Genomic DNA, 6,301 nt, shown 5'->3' with positions numbered 1-6,301 from the left:
TTTTTTAGTCCCTCAATCTCTTACATTTAAATCCTTTACATTTAACATAATTATGGGTAATTAGTTACACTTCCCCCCCCCCCCTCTTTAATTCTTTAACGTATTCCTGCGATATGTTACAACCTATAATGTTTTAAAAAAATCTGAAGGTACCATGACGATCGGCACATTTTTTTAAACGTTTCGATAGTTTTCTTTTTTTAGTTTCGCCGTGCGTTCATAAAGTACAAATAGCCGATGCGTAAATGTACAATTGATTAAAGCCAACATTTTTTTTACCCAAGCCCGCTTTGAGTGCGTAAATATACATTTAATTAAAGCCAACTTTTATTAACTTTTAAAGCTCATGTGCAAGCATTTCAAGCACATCAAATTAGGAAAAAGTCATAAAGCCCTTCCCTTCAAAAACGCACAGTTAGGTGGGACAAGAAAAACCCCTAATCATATTTTGAATTTCAAACCCACTCTCAGATGATAACCAGGATCTCGATCTGCTCTCTCTCTCTCTCCATCATTAAACCGAAGAAGAAAAAGAGCATCAGTTTTTTTCAGATTAGATCTGAAGGTACTCCGGCTAAGGTCAACCTCCAAACCCTAATCGAGTTCCCGTTTGTTTAAATGGTAAATAACCACCGACCTGTGGTTGTGTGGTCATTTTCAGACGTGGACAACGACCAGCGTTATGGAAGGCAACACAGACGGTGGACAACGACCAGCGTTAGTATTAATCTCGAGTCTACATGTGTTTCAGGTTTGACAATCTTAGGATACCTAGAGAAAACTTGTTGAATTCAGGCTGCTACTATGATGTCATCATTTGCCGACCATAGCTTCTCAAACGGCCATCATTTTGACCCGATAAACAGGTATGCTATTTTAAATTTAAATGTATGCAAGTTATATGTAATTGTGTTAACGTTAAGGTTTTTGGAATGAAGTGATGCAGATTAGCATGGAGGTTGTCTGACAAGAACTCACACTTTGAATCCTTTTAGGGAGGTAATATATGTACATATTAGTTGAGGCAATCATAACTGGTCCTCTTATGTACTTGCAGCTAGCACCTTGTATTCTTTGGAAAGTCTGTGTTGCTGGTTAAAAACACTTGAGTTCATTCTTTTCTCACCACAACTTGTTAATCAGAAGGCAGGAAATCCGATGGACGGAATGGGCAAGCTATAAACGGAGGTAATGATTCGGCTAGAACTTTCCATACGGTGGTGGTCCTTAAGAATCACGTAAACATTATCGATAGATTCCAAGGGTTCCGGCGAAGACGATGGTCCGGTAAGTCTTTCTCCACTTCCATTGGTTGTTAGATTGATCCGTGTAATGACGATTTTGACTGGTTGTTACAGCTTTCCGACAATGGTTTCGACACCTCTGATGAACTCCGGTGGAGGAGACTAGGGTTTCGTTGAAGGTAAATAAAAATATGTTTTATGATACTTTGAATTCATCATGTATTTTGATTTGCTTCGATTCTGGTACTTTTCTATGAAACAATAAAATAATAATGTTTTCGCTCCCACTGGTTGCCCATTGATTGAATGTTTTGACATTGCTCATGTTTCCGGTCATAAAGTATGGAGAGTTGAAAGGAATCATGCAATATATTGTTGCATATTATGATAAAAAATAAAATGGATGAATTTTCGACCTACCCATAGTTTCTACCCTCTACTATGTAAAAGTTTGTATTTTTTAGACATAATGTTGAGATATATCATCCAGATGAAGGAGCAGCATATAGTGTATTTACAAGAGTTGATGTTGATGAAAATGAGGAAGGATTTGGTGATATCGACAATGAGTTTGATCTATCAAATGGTGTTTCTGACTCGCTTCTTTCTACACACCTTGATTATAGGCGGTGACCATATAATGCATACGATTTTCCCACTTCATGGTCAAGAGGTAGGAATATTATGACATTTTATTTCTGTAATTCAAATCATGTGTAAATCAGTAGAAGATAGGATACAAAAGTTTCCTAATTTTTATCATATATGGTTAACAGGTGTTATTATAATGACAATCCTCAATTCTATTTTTTTTTTTTTTGATTAACATTGTAGTGTCATTATACACTTTTGCACTTTGATTTTAATAACCTGGTATTGAATCTGTTAACATCTTTTAAATTATTAGGTCAGTAGCATGATCCACATCTTAAGGCTCATACTTGAACAATATTGTTAATGTGTACCTTCTCACTTAGTTTAATTTATGTATTATTTAATTTATTGCTGGCATCTTGCAGGAAAACACATGTTATGCAGACTATTCAATATCTCTTGGAACATCTTAAGTGGACCTGGCAAACGGGTCGGGTCGGGTCATGAGTCAAAACAGATTCGGGTCAAAACGGGGTAATTAAAAAGGGGTTGTTTTGGTTCGGGTCGAAACGGGTTCCGGTCGGAACGGTTAAAAATGTTTTTTTAAACAGATTGTACATCAAGGGTCAATTTTGTTCGGTTCGAAACGGTACTGGTCGAAACGGTCCGCGTCGAAACGGTTCGATTCGAAACGGTACGGGTGATCACTTCAACCATAGAGACGAGCCGGTTCACGGTGGGCCAGTTTATATATGGATCCAATATGTATCTACAAGAAAGGTATGATATACAAGTCGTTAATGCAAAAAGTTACAAGTTGGAAATGCATCTTGGGCTGTTGAAGTTTCGGTTTCTTTTGCAGGATATTGAGATGGATTAGAGAAGAGGAAGAGTGGTTAGCAGCTAATAATGGCACATCTGTAAAATGTGTAATTATTGATATGACTGGTAAGTTATGAATTCCAAAGTAAAGTTTGACTAAAAGAGACCCGCTAAATATAAAATAGTGAACAGCGTGAATCGCATTAGACGGTCATTTAAAAAGGTACGCGTCGAAACGGTTCGTGTCGAAACGGTACGGGTCGAAACGGTTCGCGTCGAAACTGTTCATGTTGAAACGGAACGCGTCGAAACGGTACAAAACCCGCTGCGATCCGAAACCCATCCCGTGTAGAAACCCGTGTCGGCCCGAAACCCGACCCGAATCGATCCCGTTTCGATCCATATAGTAAAAAGGGATCATCAAAATCATATTCTATTTGCTCGCCCTTTAGCAATGTAGTAAAAAGGGATTACCAACAATGGCTTTAGTTCCAATTTTTTTTAAACAATTAGTGATTATAGCTGGCCAGCTATGTAAATGAATTGTGGTTTTTAGTGGTCAAATGGGTTCAAAGGAGGTGACATATTCCTATTGGTTGAGTTTATAGTTGTCGTAGACTTTCATTAAACTTCAAGGCTAATTGTCATAGATTCAGCTTAGGCTTAGATACATGTGTTTACTTGCTGATGCAAGTAAATAGTTTATACAAAAGTGTATAGGCAGGTTAATAAGAAAAGTTTATTTGTGTTGAACAGGCGTATGCACGAATAGGCATGGCTAAAGACGGAGTAAAGATGGAGAGTTGTTGGAGCGCCTTAAAAACACTTGGCAACAGAAGAAGATATGGCGCTGCTAAAAGTTTTAAGTTCTTTTCAAACTTTAGTAAAAATAGGGATGACAAACGAACATTGATAAGATCTGTGTCAATCTTCCCAATTTCATCTTGTTTAAATTCAAGAAGATTGGAACTTGAGGCAAAAAGAAGAATACGTGTAGCAACATCTAAGTTGCTGGCTAGGGGCACTCAAAATAAGCATTTGAGTGCTTGTGTATATTTCATCGGATGATGGAGTCGTTTGCTTCTGTACATTACAAGTGCGTGTAGCAAAAAATTACATGCAAGCAAAAACTTAATTGAAAACATGTTTTTATACTTCATAACTACAGACTTAGGCGGTCAAACTTCTCCTTTTTAAACATATCCTCTTGCATGTGATGAACACCAATCGTACTTGTGCTTGATGATTTATCTTACATTTCCTATTTTATCTTTTTTTTTTCAGAAACTTAATTGTATTCTATGTTATAATTCGTTTGATATTGTTTTTTAAACTAAACAATTAAAAGTCAGTAAGTTAGTTAACTGTTTTCCCTTTAGTATATCCATCAATATACTTAATTACGCTATCCTACATCAACTTTAAACTCATAGTATATCCATCAATATTTGACATTAAAAGTCAGTAAGTTAGTTAACTGTTTTCCCTTTAACCTAATTACGCTATCCTACATCAACTTTAAACTCATAGTTTATCAAATTGGTTAAACGTATCTAACAACCTCAAATTTTCTTCGTACTCACTTAAAAAATTCCAAAAACATTCAAGGCAAGATATATCACGCCGAACCTACAGCTAAAAAAATGAACAAAGGTATATCGCCAAAGAATTGATAAACAAAAAAACGAGTGCCAACATATCACGAATAAGAAAACTAACTTAGTACTATTCAATAAATCACGAGACGACTGATAAACTAACGCTAAACGAGTATCCTATTGTAAATTGCCACACCCTTAAAATTACTAACAAGTGTTGTGTTTTCCTTTGCATCGCGAATTTGGTTTTGGTTATGGCACAAAACCGAACCGCCCTGTACATAGCCCTAAACTCACCAACCAAAGTGATATGTTTCGCGCCGCATCGCGCGGGTAAACGACTATCTACCACAATGAAGTTACTTACGTAAAACCTTTCGGAAAAATTACAAAATAAATCATTCGAAACAACTACCGCAATGCAAATGTCGCCCCGCCGCATCGCGCGGGCACCCCACTAGTTGAATAATTAACACCCTTCTGTGAATATCGAATACATACAGAAGCTTCTTTCATTTGTTTGCATACCACATATTGATAGTTTGAGTGTGTGGTGAGTGTGTAGAGTTTGTGGCCTTTAACCAACAAATAGAAATTAATATATTTTGAAAACAAGGGTTTCTTTCTTTAATTAACTAAAATCAAGGAGTAAAAGGCCTTTGTCAAGGCCTAGGGATACCATGGCTTGTAAAAAGATTTCTCATCTTAAGTTTTTTTTTTTTCTCAACGACAATTCTCAGTTTTTTTAATGTCGAATTTCTTTTATTCTCTGTCGTCGTCTGTGTGACTTGAACCTAAGATCTTGTCTTTCCAAACCTATGTGTTTAAAGGCTTTGTCTTTGACAATGGATTACCACCCCACTACCCCACTGGTACAATTCCCAGTTTTGATAAGATATATATACACTAATACCTCTACTCTATAGTACTATTTGAACTCCCAAAGGTTTCTATCGCTAGATATTTCTTATTACCAGAAACGTGGGGTAATGGCAAGGTAATTCGGTTCTGGTAAACGTGTGGGTTAGTCAAGTTCCACTAAAAGAGAAGCTTCCTAATCTCTTCCACCTTGAGGCAGTTAAAGAATATCATGTTTTTTTTTATTGTTATTCAGTTTGTGAGGATGTAATTCACATGCATTGGCGATGGGTACACGACCCGGATGAAGACCAAGAGCAAAATGGTGTATGCAATATTTCTAACAGCTTGCTAGATAATCTGGAAGGCAAGGAACAACCTTATATTTGGGACTAAACCGGTTCACCTGGAGCAACTGATTCAAGATATAAAGTCCACGTCTTTTCTTTGGGTCAGGAATAGATCAAATATGGTCGGAATGGATTGAGAAAATTGGTGTAAGCTAGCCTTTTCGTAATTGTTCTTGTTGTACGAGGCTTCTAGCAACTTGCTAGTCTGACGTTTTTTTAATTGTATCTAATTTTGCCGTTAAAAAAGAAACTAGAAACGTGAAAAGGAGGGTTTGTTTAATTAACTAAGATCAAGACAATTGAAGAAAACAACATCGAGAAAGAAAATAGTTAAGAACTAATGAAAAAGGATGAATAACTTAAAACAAGAATTGTAAATAATTTTTTCGGGACGAAAAAAGATAAGTGTAGGGATTTGATCAGTGTATTTTTGGTGCACTCTAGGCTATATTAATTATAATTAAAAAATGTATTGATATATAATTTATTATTGTAGAGTTACAAGTAATGAAAGAAGAAAAAATATAAATACTAACATCTATCTTAATTGTTTTTGTAGTTGGTGTATAATTTGGTAATTAATTTATTGTTTCTTTTGGGTGTGTTTAGGTGGGAATCAACTTTGGCCTCTATGGTTATATCAATTTTATTCTTTTAGCTTAAAAAAGAATTTTTTTTACATCTAAACCCCCAACATCTTTTTTTTTCTAACTCTTTTGGCTTTTAACGTCTTTTTTTCTAACCATTTTGGCCCCTAACATTTAATAGATGAGATTAGTGTTAGGGGCCAAAAGGGTTAGAAAAAAAAAACGTTGGGGACTCAGGTATTAAAAAA

General features: G+C 35.9%; 1 long non-coding RNA gene across 11 annotated transcripts; it reads left to right on the top strand.

Annotated features, from left to right (window-relative positions):
* Positions 1-365: 365 nt before the first annotated feature.
* LOC110912975 lies at positions 366-3,881 on the top strand. Of its 11 annotated transcripts, none has more exons than XR_002578307.2 (9): positions 366-579; positions 662-866; positions 947-958; positions 1,058-1,287; positions 1,359-1,423; positions 1,735-1,917; positions 2,264-2,618; positions 2,701-2,786; positions 3,417-3,881. It is a non-coding gene; the product is annotated as an uncharacterized LOC110912975 (long non-coding RNA). The 11 variants fall into 11 exon arrangements; XR_002578309.2 differs by having other exon boundaries at positions 367-579; positions 947-999; positions 1,147-1,287; XR_002578308.2 differs by having other exon boundaries at positions 367-579; positions 947-999; positions 1,144-1,287.
* Positions 3,882-6,301: the final 2,420 nt, after the last annotated feature.

Source organism: Helianthus annuus, chromosome 15 (genome assembly GCF_002127325.2).
Source record: "Helianthus annuus cultivar XRQ/B chromosome 15, HanXRQr2.0-SUNRISE, whole genome shotgun sequence".
NCBI lineage: Eukaryota > Viridiplantae > Streptophyta > Magnoliopsida > Asterales > Asteraceae > Helianthus > Helianthus annuus.
This window is presented reverse-complemented; position numbering and strand designations above follow the sequence as displayed.